This window comes from Triticum urartu, chromosome 2 (genome assembly GCF_003073215.2).
Source record: "Triticum urartu cultivar G1812 chromosome 2, Tu2.1, whole genome shotgun sequence".
In the NCBI taxonomy this organism is placed as follows: domain Eukaryota; kingdom Viridiplantae; phylum Streptophyta; class Magnoliopsida; order Poales; family Poaceae; genus Triticum; species Triticum urartu.
In genome coordinates this window covers 6,433,406-6,447,122 of record NC_053023.1, presented here as the reverse complement: position 1 = coordinate 6,447,122, position 13,717 = coordinate 6,433,406, and positions in this window count along the sequence as shown.

Below are 13,717 nucleotides of genomic sequence, written 5' to 3'. Positions count from 1 at the left end.
TGTATGCGCACGGCTTTTCATTCGGAGTATTGCTCCATCTTTCTCTGGGTTAGCATCGATCCCACGTTCGGAAACAATGAAACTGAGTAACTTTCCACCTGGAACTCCAAATGTGCACTTTGACGGGTTAAGCTTGATATCATACCTTCTCAGATTGGCAAATGTTTCAGAAAGGTCAGTCAGCAGGTCGGAACCTTTTCGCGACTTAACCACGATGACATCCATGTATGCTTCCACATTCCGGCTGATTTGAGTGAGCAGGCACATCTGTATCATACGCATGAATGTGGCGCCAGCATTCTTGAGACCAAAGGGCATGGTAACATAGCAAAAGCACCTGAATGGGGGGATGAAAGCTGTTTTTTTCATCGGGTCCATACAGTCGGATCTTATGATACCCGGAATATGCGTCCAGAAAGGATAATCACTCACACCCTGCGGTCGAGTCAACTATTTGATCGAAGTGATCTTTTGGGCAGGCCCGATTGATATGCATGAAGTCAATACACATACGGAGTCAATCATCCTTCTTGGGAACCATGACTACATTGGCGAGCCACTCGGAGTGGTAAATCTCTCGGATGAACTCAGCTGCTAGAAGCCGAGCCACTTCCTCACCAATTGCCTTCCTTTTCTCCATGGCGGACCGTCAGAGGTGCTCTTTGACAGGTCTTGCTTTTGGGTCGACTCACAAACGGTGCTCAGCCAGTCCCCTGGGTACACCTGGCATGTCAGAAGGTTTCCATGCGAAGATGTCCCAGTTCTCACGGAGGAACTGGGTGAGCGCTTCTTCCTATTTGCTGTCGACTATTGTTGATATATGAGTCGGAGCAGCATTGGGATCAGCCGGGTGAATATGAACTGGTTTCATTTCACCAGGCGACTTAAATGCAGACTTTGAAGCAGGCTTCTTAGCTCTCAACAAATCATTCGAATATGATGTCTTCTTGTATTCTTCCATTTCTATTGCTGCCATCTGTTCATCGGTGCTCTTCGATCCCTTCTGGAAGCACTCTTCTGCTCGCTGCCGATTACCAGTGATTGTAATCACGCCCCTAGGGCCAGGCATCTTGAGTTTGAGATACACATAACATGGTCGAGCCATGAAACGGGCATACGCAGTTCTGCCCAGGATAGCATGATAGGCACTGTGAAAATCCACGACTTCAAATGTCAACTTTTCCTTCCGGTAATTCTTTGAATCACCGAAAGCCACGTCAAGAGTGATCTGGCCGAGTGAATCAGCTTTCTTTCCGGTATAACTCCGTGGAACCGCATGTTACTCTCACTGAGTTTGGACATCAGAATGCCCATCCCTTGGAGGGTCTCAGCATACAAAATGTTCAATCCGCTGCCACCATCCATCAAAACTTTGGTCAGTCGGGTGCCTCCAATGACCGGGTCAACCACCAACACTTGCCTCCCAGGGGTGGGAACGTGCGGTGGGTGGTCCGACTGGTCAAATGTGATAGGAGTCTTTGACCATTTCAGATACGTCGGTGTTGCCGGAGAAACCATGTTTACTTCCCTGTTGATGACTTTCAGTCGACTTTTGCTTTCAACATCAGCAAAAATCACCAAAGTGGAATTGATATTGGGAAATCCATCATCATCCTCTTCCTTGTCCTCATCCTTATCAGATTCTTTTTCCTTCTCACTGGGTTGCTTTTCTCTGAACTGCTGTATAAGGACTCGACACTGCCGAGTGCTATGCTTGGGATAGATGAGATTTCCCTCTTCATCCTTCTTGATGTGAATGTGACATGGTAAATCCAACACGTCGTTCCCGGCTGCATTTTCACCTTCTTAGGGGTCCAGGGCCCTTTAGGTTTTCCTTTAGATTTTCCTTGGGTTGCGACTACAACCTCTCTAGGTGCTGCTGGTTCTGCTTTGCGCTTCTACTTTCAATTGGAATTACCTCCTCCAGTGTCCTGGCCGACTGGTTTGCTCTTGCCACCGCGGAGTCGGTCTTCATCTTCGCTGTTGGCGTACCGAGTGGCTATCTCCATCATTCGAGTCAAAGACATGTCTCCCGTACGACCAAATTTCAGGTTGAGCTCTCGGTACCGAACACCCTCCTTGGAGGCACAAACTGCTTGGTCGTGAGACACATTCTCCACAGTGTGGTGTAAAGTGGTCCACCTCTGGATGTAATCCCTCAAAGTTTCATTCGGTTTTTGCACGAAATGCTGCAATTCTGTCAATCCAGCTGGCCGTTTGCACGTTCCCTCAAACGTTCTGACAAACACTCTGGCCAACTCTTCCTAGCTGAAAATACTGCCTGGGGCCAACTGATTCAGCCAAGCTCTAGCTGATCCTTCAAGCATCAGGGGGAGATGCTTCATGGCAACTTCATCATTTCCTCCACCGATCTGCACAGCCACTTGGTAGTCTTCAAGCCAGGTGTCAGGCTTTGATTCACCAGTGAACTTACTGACCCCAGTCGCCAACCTGAAGTTGGGAGGGATCTCTACCGTCTCTATGGCTCTGCTAAAGCACTCGGGACCAGAAACATGCACCCTGCTTCCAGTCGGGCAATCTTTGTCTTGTCCTTCTCTATGTGCTCGATTCCTGTCCACCGAACCCTGCACCAAAATGGACCTTGCGTCAAACCCTAGTTCTCTTGGGTCGACTGGTCTCCTCCACTCCTTGGTATACGGGCGCCTGTCATCATGATGCCGGGGCACGTTTGACTCGCCCATCGGAGGGGGTGTAGGCACTCGACGACGGTCATCACGGTCGAGCCGATGATCTTGCTACTCATGGTTTCGACCCAAATACTGCCCTTGACGATGCCCACTTCCCTCATGCCATGGAGGTGATCTTGGGCTGTGAGCCGACTGAACGGTATCAGCCACCACAGATCTGCTATGGATCCTGTTGTGCGATTGAGAAACTGAGTGTTCCTCCTGCTCTCAGGCGCTCTCTGATTGCTCACCTCTACCAGCTTCCGACTGGGACGGCTGAATGGATTCTGCTATATAGGCCGCAACGGTAAGATTCTGAATCGGAGTGCGATATACCGGTGGTTCCGGTGGAAATAACTGCCGCTGCCGTTGACTGGACTCGGGAATCTGTCGGCGAGCGCGGTCGTTGAGTGCACGCTGAAGGTTCTCTAGTCGGGTGCACTCAGCCAAAGTGGCCAAAGGCGCCGCCTCCAAGGCCCGAGCCTCTGAGGACTCGCCGACAACAGGCGTGTGGAGGGCCTCCACATTGCGGCGGTGGAGTTCCTCCCTCTGCTGAGAAGAGAGAGTTTCGGGGTGGTACTCTTCGTGAACGCGCGACGGATCGCCGCCGTTGTGATGCATGCCAGGCGGACTGTGAGCCATGTCGACCATCAGGACCTCTGCCGCGAGGTCGCTGCTGTCGCACTCGAACAGGGTCTCGACGGAGCCAGTCGACAGATCGAACAGGCCGTAGAGAGATTTGTCGGGCTCAATTGCCGCCACTTGAGGGGTGGCAGACTTACGTGCCACCACATGCTTCACCCACCACTGAAGCCGTGACTGACCGGATCTCTTGTGACGGCGAGTGGCGGGGAGCGAAGATGTTGCGGGGGCCAACCAATATTGAGTCGTCGGCTGTCGCAGAAGGACACTGCGAATGCACGCGCAAAAGTGCGTCACCCCGCGGACGCGGAGCGCCTCGACGTTGAGAGGTGCTTCCTGAAGCCAAGCGGAGTCGTCGACGATGAAGATGAGCGCGCCGAGACGGATCTCGTGGCCCTCAGCCAAACCTCTGCCGAAAACCATGATGAAAGGACTCGGAGAAATCGCAACCTCATGGGAAAGTTGCTTAGACAACTACCCAACGGTGGGCGCCAACTGTCGTGGTTCTAAGACTGACAGTAAAGTAGGGGGGTAGGAATGTAGAGGCAAGATCCTAGCTACGGTGAGATTGTGCACACAAGATGTACGAGTTCAGACCCTTCGCGGTGGAAGTAACAGCCCTACGTCTCGGTGCCCGGAGGCTCGGTCGATTGGATTATGCGTGAAGTTACAGGGGGTGTGAATCCTTGTCCAAGAGGAGGAAGGTGGCTTATATAGAGTGCGCTAGGACCCTAGCCTTCCCCCGTTACATAGGGTTCAATGTACATAAAGAGGGGACGTTACTGGTAATGTCAGCATTAAAGTGATATAAATGACTCTTAAGACTACAGAGTGAACGCCTGGCCGTTGCCATCCTGAGTGACCTTAGATATTCTGTGCTCCGAGTGATTTATGATGTGGTCGAATGGAATTGAGTTACCCGAGTGGAACACATGGTCGAGTGGGTTGCATCTTGAGGTGATTCCAGTCGGTAGAATTTGATGTCCTTTGGATGTCTTTGACTATAGGGTAGTGTCCTTCGGAAGGGTGCTTAGATCAGGTCTATTGCCCTACCCTAGGTACACGGCACCGTCAAGAGCCACTTAAAATTTTCATCATGGTCTTCTCCTCTCGACCCCCAAAGAAAAGAAAAGAAACAAAACTGTTTACACAGGAAAGCTCCCAACAAGCAAAAGAAGAACGAGAAATCTTTTTGGGTTTTCTTTTAATTACTACTACTACACACATGGAAAGTAAACTAGCTAAAATCTACAACTAATTCTTTTGTTTTTTTATTAAGGTTTTTCAAACACACAAGAAGAATGCTGGAAAAGAAATTAAACTAGCATGGATAGTACAATGAAAAAGTATGAGCACCGACAACTGGCATGAGTGTGTGAACATGAATGTAATGTCGGTGAGAAATACGTACTCCCCCAAGCTTAGGCTTTTGGCCTAAGTTGGTCTATGGCCACGAATGGCCTGGTGGATATCCAAAGTTGTAACTGGGGTCGTACTGAGATGCAGCAGCTACTGCCTGACGAGCTGCAGCTTGGAGGCGAGCTGCCTCCGTCCTCCTCTCATACTTCGTTTGCTTCTTCCCTAGTTATAACATATCTCCTTTTTGCCTTAAAGTCAAAGAAAGTAGGAGCAGGGAGGGCGATATGGAAGTGCGTCGTTTGTCAAGATTAGCTGTACTAGAGGAACTTGTTCGTTCCTCTCAACAAACTGATGGCGAACCATAGCATTATAATCCAGATAAGCAGGAGGTAACTCAATATCATTTCCATGTATGGGTATATCAAGATAGTTAGTGATACGTCTCCAACGTATCTATAATTTTTGATTGCTCCATGCAATATTATCTACTGTTTTGGGCAATATTGGGATTTATTATCCACTTTTATATTACTTTTGGGACTAACCTATTAACCGGAGGCCCAGCCCAGATTTGCTGTTTTATGCCTATTTTAGTGTTTTGAAGAAAAGGAATATCAGACGGAGTCGAAACGGAACGAAATCAACTAGAGAAGTTATTTTTGGAATGAAAGCCACCCGATGGACTTGGACCCCACGTCAAGGAAGGAACGAGGTGCTCACGAGGGTGGGGGCGCCCCCCCTAGGGCGCGCCCCTTGTCTCGTGGGGCCTCGTGGCTCCCCTGACGTACCTCCTGCACCCATATATACCTACGTGACCTAAAACTTCCAGAACGCACAATAGATCGGGAGTTCCGCCGCCAGAAGCCTCCGTAGCCACCGAAAACCAATCTAGACCCGTTCCGGCACCCTGCCGGAGGGGGCAATCCTTCTCCGGTGGCCATCTTCATCATCCCGGTGCTCTCCATGACGAGGAGGGAGTAGTTCTCCCTCGGGGCTGAGGGTATGTACCAGTAGCTATGTGTTTGATCTCTCTCTCTCTCTCGTGTTCTTGAGATGATACGATCTTGATGTATCGCGAGCTTTGCTATTATATTTGGATCCTATGATGTTTTCTCCCCCCTTTCTCTCTTGTAATGAATTGAGTTTCCCCTTTGAAGTTATCTTATCGGATTGAGTCTTTAAAGACTTTGAGAACACTTGATGTATGTCTTGCCATGGATATCTGTGGTGACAATGGGATACCACGTGCCACTTGATGTATGTTTTGGTGATCAACTTGCGGGTTCCGTGCCCATTGGAACCTATGCATAGGGGTTGGCACACGTTTTCGTCGTGATTCTCCGGTAGAACTTTGGGGCACTCTTTGAGGTCCTTTGTGTTGGTTGAATAGATGAATCTGAGATTGTGTGATGCATATCGTATAATCATACCCACGGATACTTGAGGTGACATTGGAGTATCTATGTGACATTTATAGGAATAGCCCAACGGATTGATTGGAAAGAATAACTTTGAGGTGGTTTCGTACCCTACCATAATCTCTTTGTTTGTTCTCCGCTATTAGTGACTTTGGAGTGACTCTTTGTTGCGTGTTGAGGGATAGTTATGTGATCCAATTATGTTAGTATTGTTGAGGGAACTTACACTAGCGAAAGTATGAACCCTAGGCCTTGTTTACCATCATTGCAATACCATTTACGCTCACTTTTATCATTAGTTACCTTGCTGTTTTTATATTCTTAGATTACAAAAACTATTATCTACTATCCATATTGCACTTGTATCAACATCTCTTCGACGAACTAGTGCACCTATACAATTTACCATTGTATTGGGTGTGTTGGGGACACAAGAGACTCTTTGTTATTTGGTTGCAGGGTTGCTTGAGAGAGATCATCTTCATCCTACGCCTCCTACGGATTGATAAACCTTAGGTCATCCACTTGAGGGAAATTTGCTACTGTCCTACAAACCTCTGCACTTGGAGGCCCAACAACGTCTACAAGAAGAAGGTTGTGTAGTAGACATCAAGCTCTTTTCTGGCGCTGTTGCCAGGGAGGTGAGTGCTTGAAGGTATATATTTAGATCTTGCAATCAAGTCTTTTAGTTTCTTGTTTTGTCACTAGTTTAGTCTATAAAAGAAAATTATAAAAAAATGGAATTGAGTTTATCTCATACGCTTCATCTTTTTAATATCTTTTGTGAGTATGATGGAAAGGATAATTGTGCTCAAGTGCTATAAGAAGAATGCATTAGAATGTTTGGCACTAAGTATTTGAATGATGAGCATGATTGCAATGTTGTTAGTATGAATTCCTTAAATATCCATGATGCTAATGATATGCAAAGCCACAAGCTTGGGGAAGCTATGTTTGATGAAGATGATATTTTTTGTCCCCCAAGTTTTGATGAGCAAATTTATTATGATGAAAGCATGCCTCCTATCTATGATGATTATTGTGATGACACGTATGCTTTAAAGAATAATGATAACCATGAAACTTGTCATCTTGATCTTAATTTTCAATCACATGATAGTTATTTTGTTGAGTTTGCTCCCACTATTATTCATGAGAAGAATTTTGCTTATGTGGAGAGTAGTAAATTTTCTATGCTTGTAGATCATGAAAAGAATGCTTTAGGTGCTGGTTATATTGTTGAATTCATTCATGATGCTACTGAAAATTATTATGAGGGAGGAATATGCTTGTAGGAATTGCAATAATATCAAGTTTCCTCTCTATGTGCTTAAAGTTTTGAAGTTATGCTTGTTTTACCTTCCTATGCAAGTTGATTACGTTCCCATAAGTTGTTTGCTCACAAAATCCCTATGCATAGGAAGTATGTTAGACTTAAATGTGCTAGTCATATTCTTTATGATGCTCTCTTTATGTTTCAATTCTTATCTTTTATGTGAGCATCATTGAAATCATCATGCCTAGCTAGGGGCGTTAAACGATAGCGCTTGTTGGGAGGCAACCCAATTTTATTTTAGCTCCTTGCTTTTTGTTCCTGTTTAATAATAAATAATCCATCTAGCCTCTGTTTAGATGTGGTTTTATGTGTTTAATTAGTGTTTGTGCCAAGTAGAACCCTTGGGAAGACTTGGGGAAAGTCTTTGCGATCATGCTGTAAAAAACAGAAACTTTAGCGCTCACGAGAACTGCTGCCATTTTTATTTGGAGAGTGCTATTTAGTTAATTAGTTTTGAAGATGATTAATAGATAAATTCCTCAGGTCCAGCACTTTATTTGAGAATTTTATGAGTTCCAGAAGTATACGTTTGATCCAGATTACTACAGACTGTTCTGTTTTTGTCAGATTCTATTTTTCATGTGTTGTTTACTTATTTTGATGAATCTATGGCTAGTAAAATAGTTTATAAATCATAGAGAAGTTGGAATACAGTAGGTTTAACACCAATATAAATAAATAATGAGTTCATTACAGTACCTTGAAGTGGTGATTTATTTTCTTATACTAACGGCGCTTACGAGTTTTCTGTTAAGTTTTGTGTTGTGAAGTTTTCAAGTTTTGGGTAAGGATTCGATGGACCATGGAATAAGGAGTGGAAAGAGCCTAAGATTGGGGATGCCCAAGGCACCCCAAGGTAATATTCAAGGACAACCAAGAGCCTAAGCTTGGGGATGCCCCGGAAAGCATCCCCTCTTTCGTCTTCGTTCATCGGTAACTTTACTTGGTGCTATATTTTTATTCACCACATGATATGTGTTTTGCTTGGAGTGTCAATTTATTTTGTTAGGATTTTCTTCTGTTATTTAGAAATTTTTTGCATCTTTTATTTCAATAAAAGTGGCATTGATAGCCTTTACTATGCCTATGTTACAAGTATACATGTTGCTGTTTGAAAACAGAAAGTTTACCGCTGTTGCAATAATTCCCTAGAAAAGTCAGAATGTGATAAAATGTTGAAACCTTTTGCATATTAAGCTCTGATAAATTTACTACAGTGGGAATTTTCTTTCATAATTTTTGGAGTAGGGAAGTATGGATGTTGCTGCATTCTTTACAGACTATCCTGTTTAGGCAGATTGCTGTTATGTTTGCATTGTTTGCATATGTTTGCTTCTTTAATGATTCTATTTGAGGATAGGACTATTAAATATGCAGAGGCATTTAGTATGCAATGTTGAATAATAATTTTAGTGATTTGCTACAGTAGAGTATGATAAGGTTTTATGGTTTATACTAACTTATCTCACGAGTCCTTGTTGAGTTTTGTGTGGATGAAGCTTTTGAGATTTAGGGAGACCGTGATATGAGAGGAATTAAGGGAGACAAAAGCTCAAGCATTGGGGATGCCCAAGGCACCCCAGATATATATTTCTAGAAGTCTCAAGCATCTAAGCTTGGGGATGCCCCGGTTGGCATCCCACCTTTCTTCTTCAACAACTATCGGTTAGTTATCGGTTGATCCTAAGTTTTTGCTTCTTCACATGATGTTTGCTATTCTTAGAATGTCATTTTATTTTGCTTTGCTTGCTGTTTTAATAAAATACCAAGATCTGAAATTATTAAATGTTAGAGAGTCTTCACATAGTTGCATAATTATTCGACTACTCATTGATCTTCACTTATATCTTTCGGAGTAGTTTGTCATTTGCTCTAGTGCTTCACTTATATCTTTTTAGAGCACGGTGGTGGTTTTATTTTAGAAATAGATGAACTCTCATGCTTCACTTATATTATTTTGAGAGTCTTAAATAGCATGGTAATTTTCTTAAAATCCTAATATGCTAGGTATTCAAGAATAATAAAATTCTCTTATGAGTGTGTTGAATACTAAGAGAAGTTTGATACTTGATAATGTTTTGAGATATGGAGATGGTGATATTAGAGTCATGCTAGTTGAGTAGTTGTGAATTTGAGAATACTTGTGTTGAAGTTTGTGATTCCCGTAGCATGCACGTATGGTGAACCGTTATGTGATAGTCGGAGCATGATTTATTTATTGATTGCTCTTCCTTATGAGTGGCGGTCGGGGACGAGCGATGTCTTTTCCTACCAATCTATCCCCCTAGGAGCATGCGCGTAATACTTTGCTTTGATAACTTGTAGATTTTTGCAGTAAGTATATGAGTTCTTTATGACTAATGTTGAGTCCATGGATTATACGCAATCTCACCCTTCCACCTTTGCTAGCCTCTCTAATACCGCGCACCTTTCGCCGGTATCATACACCCACCATATACCTTCCTCAAAACAGCCACCATACCTACCTATCATGGCATTTCCATAGCCATTCCGAGATATATTGCCATGCAACTTTCCACCGTTCCGTTATTATGACATGCTCCACCTTGTCATATTGCTTGCATGATCATGTAGTTGACATCGTATTTGTGGCAAAGCCACCGTTCATAATTCTTTCATACATGTCACTCATTCATTGCCATCCCGGTACACCGCCGGAGGCATTCATATAGAGTCATACTTTGTTCTAGTATCGAGTTGTATCATTGAGTTGTAAATAAATAGAGTGTGATGATCATCATTCAATATGAGCATTGTCCCAAAAAAAACAAAGGCCAAATAAAAAAAAAGGACAAAAAAAGAAAGGCCAAATAAAAAAAAAGGCCAAATAAAAAAGGAGGCAATGCTACACCTTTTTCCACATTGTGCTTCAAAGTAGCACCATGATACTTCAATGATTAGAGAGTTCCTATGTTGTCACTTTCATATACTTGTGGGAATCTTTCATTATAGAACTTGGCTTGTATATTCCAATGATGGGCTTCCTCAAAATGCCCTAGGTCTTCGTGAGCAAGCGAGTTGGATGCACACCCACTAGTTTCTTTTGTTGAGCTTTCATACATTTATAGCTCTAGTGCATCTGTTGCATGGCAATCCCTACTCACTCACATTGATATCTATTGATGGGCATCTCCATAGCCCCTTGATAGCCTAGTTGATGTGAGACCATCTTCTCCTTTTTGTCTTCTCCACAACCACCATTCTATTCCACCTATAGTGCTATGTCCATGGCTCACGCTCATGTATTGCTGTGAAGATTGAAAAAGTTTGAGAACATCAAAAGTATGAAACAATTGCTTGGCTTGTCATCGGGGTTGTGCATATATATTTTGTGTGGTGAAGATGGAGCATAGCCAGACTATATGATTGTAGGGATACTTTCTTTGGCCATGTTATTTTGAGAAGACAATTGCTTTGTTAGTATGCTTGAAGTATTATTGTTTATGTCAATATGAACTTTTGTCTTGAATCTTATGGATCTGAATATTCATGCCACGATTAAGAAGAATTACATTGAAATTATGCCAACGCTTCACACTTCAAAAATTATCTTTTTTATCATTTACCTACTCGAGGACGAGCAGGAATTAAGCTTGGGGATGCTTGATACGTCTCCAACGTATCTATAATTTTTGATTGCTCCATGCTATATTATCTACTGTTTGGGAACTATTGGGCTTTATTTCCACTTTTATATTACTTTTTGGGACTAACCTATTAACCGGAGGCCCAGCCCAGATTTGCTGTTTTATGCCAATTTCAGTGTTTTGAAGAAAAGGAATATCAGACGGAGTCGAAACGGAACGAAATCAACTGGAGAAGTTATTTTTGGAAGGAAACACACCTGATGGACTTGGACCCACGTCAAGGAAGAACGAGGTGCTCACGGTGGGGGGCCCCCCTAGGGCCACCTGTCTCATGGCGATCCCGTCTCCCGACGTACCTCCATGCACCCATATATACCCACGTGACCTAAAACTTCCAGAACGCACATTATCGGGAGTTCCCACGCCAGAAGCCTCCGTAGCCACCAAAAACCTCTAGACCGTTCCGGCACCCTGCCGGAGGGGGCAATCTCTCCGGTGGCCATCTTCATCATCCCGTGTGCTCTCCATGACGAGGAGGGAGTAGTTCTCCCTCGGGGCTGAGGGTATGTACCAGTAGCTATGTGTTTGATCTCTCTCTCTCGTGTTCTTGAGATGATACGATCTTGATGTATCGCGAGCTTGCTATTATATTTGGATCCTATGATGTTTCTTCCCCCCTCTACTCTCTTGTAATGATTGAGTTTCCCCTTTGAAGTATCTTATCGGATTGAGTCTTTAAAGAACTTGAGAACACTTGATGTATGTCTTGCATGGATATCTGTGTGACAATGGGATACCACGTGCCACTTGATGTATGTTAAGTGTGTCCAACTTGCGGGTTTCCATGAACCTATGCATAGGGGTTGGCACACGTTTTCGTCGTGATTCTCCGGTAGGATCTTTGGGGCACTCTTTGAGGTCCTTTGTGTTGGTTGAATAGATGAATCTGACATTGTGTGATGCATATCATATAATCATACCCACGGTGACATTGGAGTATCTAGGTGACATTAGGGTTTTGGTTGATTTGTGTCTTAAGGTGTTATTCTAGTACGAACTCTAGGGCTGTTTGTGACACTTATAGGAATAGCCCAACGAATTGATTGGAAAGAATAACTTTGAGGTGGTTTCATACCCTACCATAATCTCTTCGTTCGTTCTCCGCTATTAGTGACTTTGGAGTGACTCTTTGTTGCATGTTGAGGGATAGTTATGTGATCCAATTATGTTAGTATCGTTGAGGGAACTTACACTAGTGAAAGTATGAACCCTATGCCTTATTTCCACACATTGCAATACCGTTTGCGCTCACTTTTATCACTTGCTACCTTGCTGTTTTTATTATTTCAGATTACAAATACTATTATCTACCATCCATATACCACTTGTATCACCATCTCTTCGCCGAACTAGTGCACCTATACAATTTACCATTGTATTGGGTGTGTTGGGGACACAAGAGACTCTTTGTTATTTGGTTGCAGGGTTTCTTGAGAGAGACCATCTTCATCCTACGCCTCCTACGGATTGATAAACCTTAGGTCATTGAGGGAGTCCTGGATTAGGGGGTGTTCGGATAACCGAACTATACCTTCAGCCAGACTCCTGGACTATGAAGATGCAAGATTGAAGACTCCGTCCTGTGTCCGAAAGGGACTTTCCTTGGCGTGGAAGGCAAGCTTGGCGATACGGATGTTTAGATCTCCTACCATTGTAACCGACTCTATGTAACCCTAACCCTCTCCGGTGTCTATATAAACCGGGGGGTTTTAGTCCGTAGGACAACATACACATCAACAATCATACCATAGGCTAGCTTCTAGGGTTTAGCCCCTCTGATCTTGTGGTAGATCTACTCTTGTACTACCCATATCATCAATATTAATCAAGCAGGACGTAGGGTTTTACCTCCATCGAGAGGGCCCGAACCTGGGTAAAACTTCGTGTCCCTTGCCTCCTGTTACCATCCAGCCTAGACGCACAGTTCGGGACCCCCTACCCGAGATCCGCCAGTTTTGACACCAACATTGGTGCTTTCATTGAGAGTTCGTTCGTGCCGTCGCCGTCAGGCCCGATGGGTCCTACGATCATCAATGGCGATGCAGTCCATGGTGAGACCTTCCTCCCCGGACAGATCTTCGTCTTTGGCGGCTTCGCACTGCGGGCCAATTCACTTGGCCATCTAGAGCAGATCGAAAGCTACGCCCCTGGCCGTCAGGTCAGATTCGGAAATTTAAACTACACGGCTGACATCCGCGGGGACTTGATCTTCGACGGACTCGAACCACCGCGAACAGTGCCTGGAGGCGCGCACCCGCATTGGCTCTGCCCCTTAGTTCGGAGCCAACCGCGCCGATCGAGGATGGGCGGTTGGACGCCACCTCGGGGGCTGTGATCCCAACGGCGGTTGAGCCGAACACCAGCCCCGTACTCTGCGAGACTCGTGACTCCACGGAGCCGGATTCTTCTCCGGACTCCGAACCCTCCGCGCCCCTGCCGATCGAATACGATTGGGCGCCGATCATGGAGTTCACGGCCGCGGACGTCTTTCAGCACTCGCTTTTCGGCGATATCCTGAACTCACTAAAGTCTCTCTCTTTATCAGGACAGCCCTGGCCGGACTACGGTCAGCAAGGTTGGGGTACGGACGATGAAGAAATTCAAAAC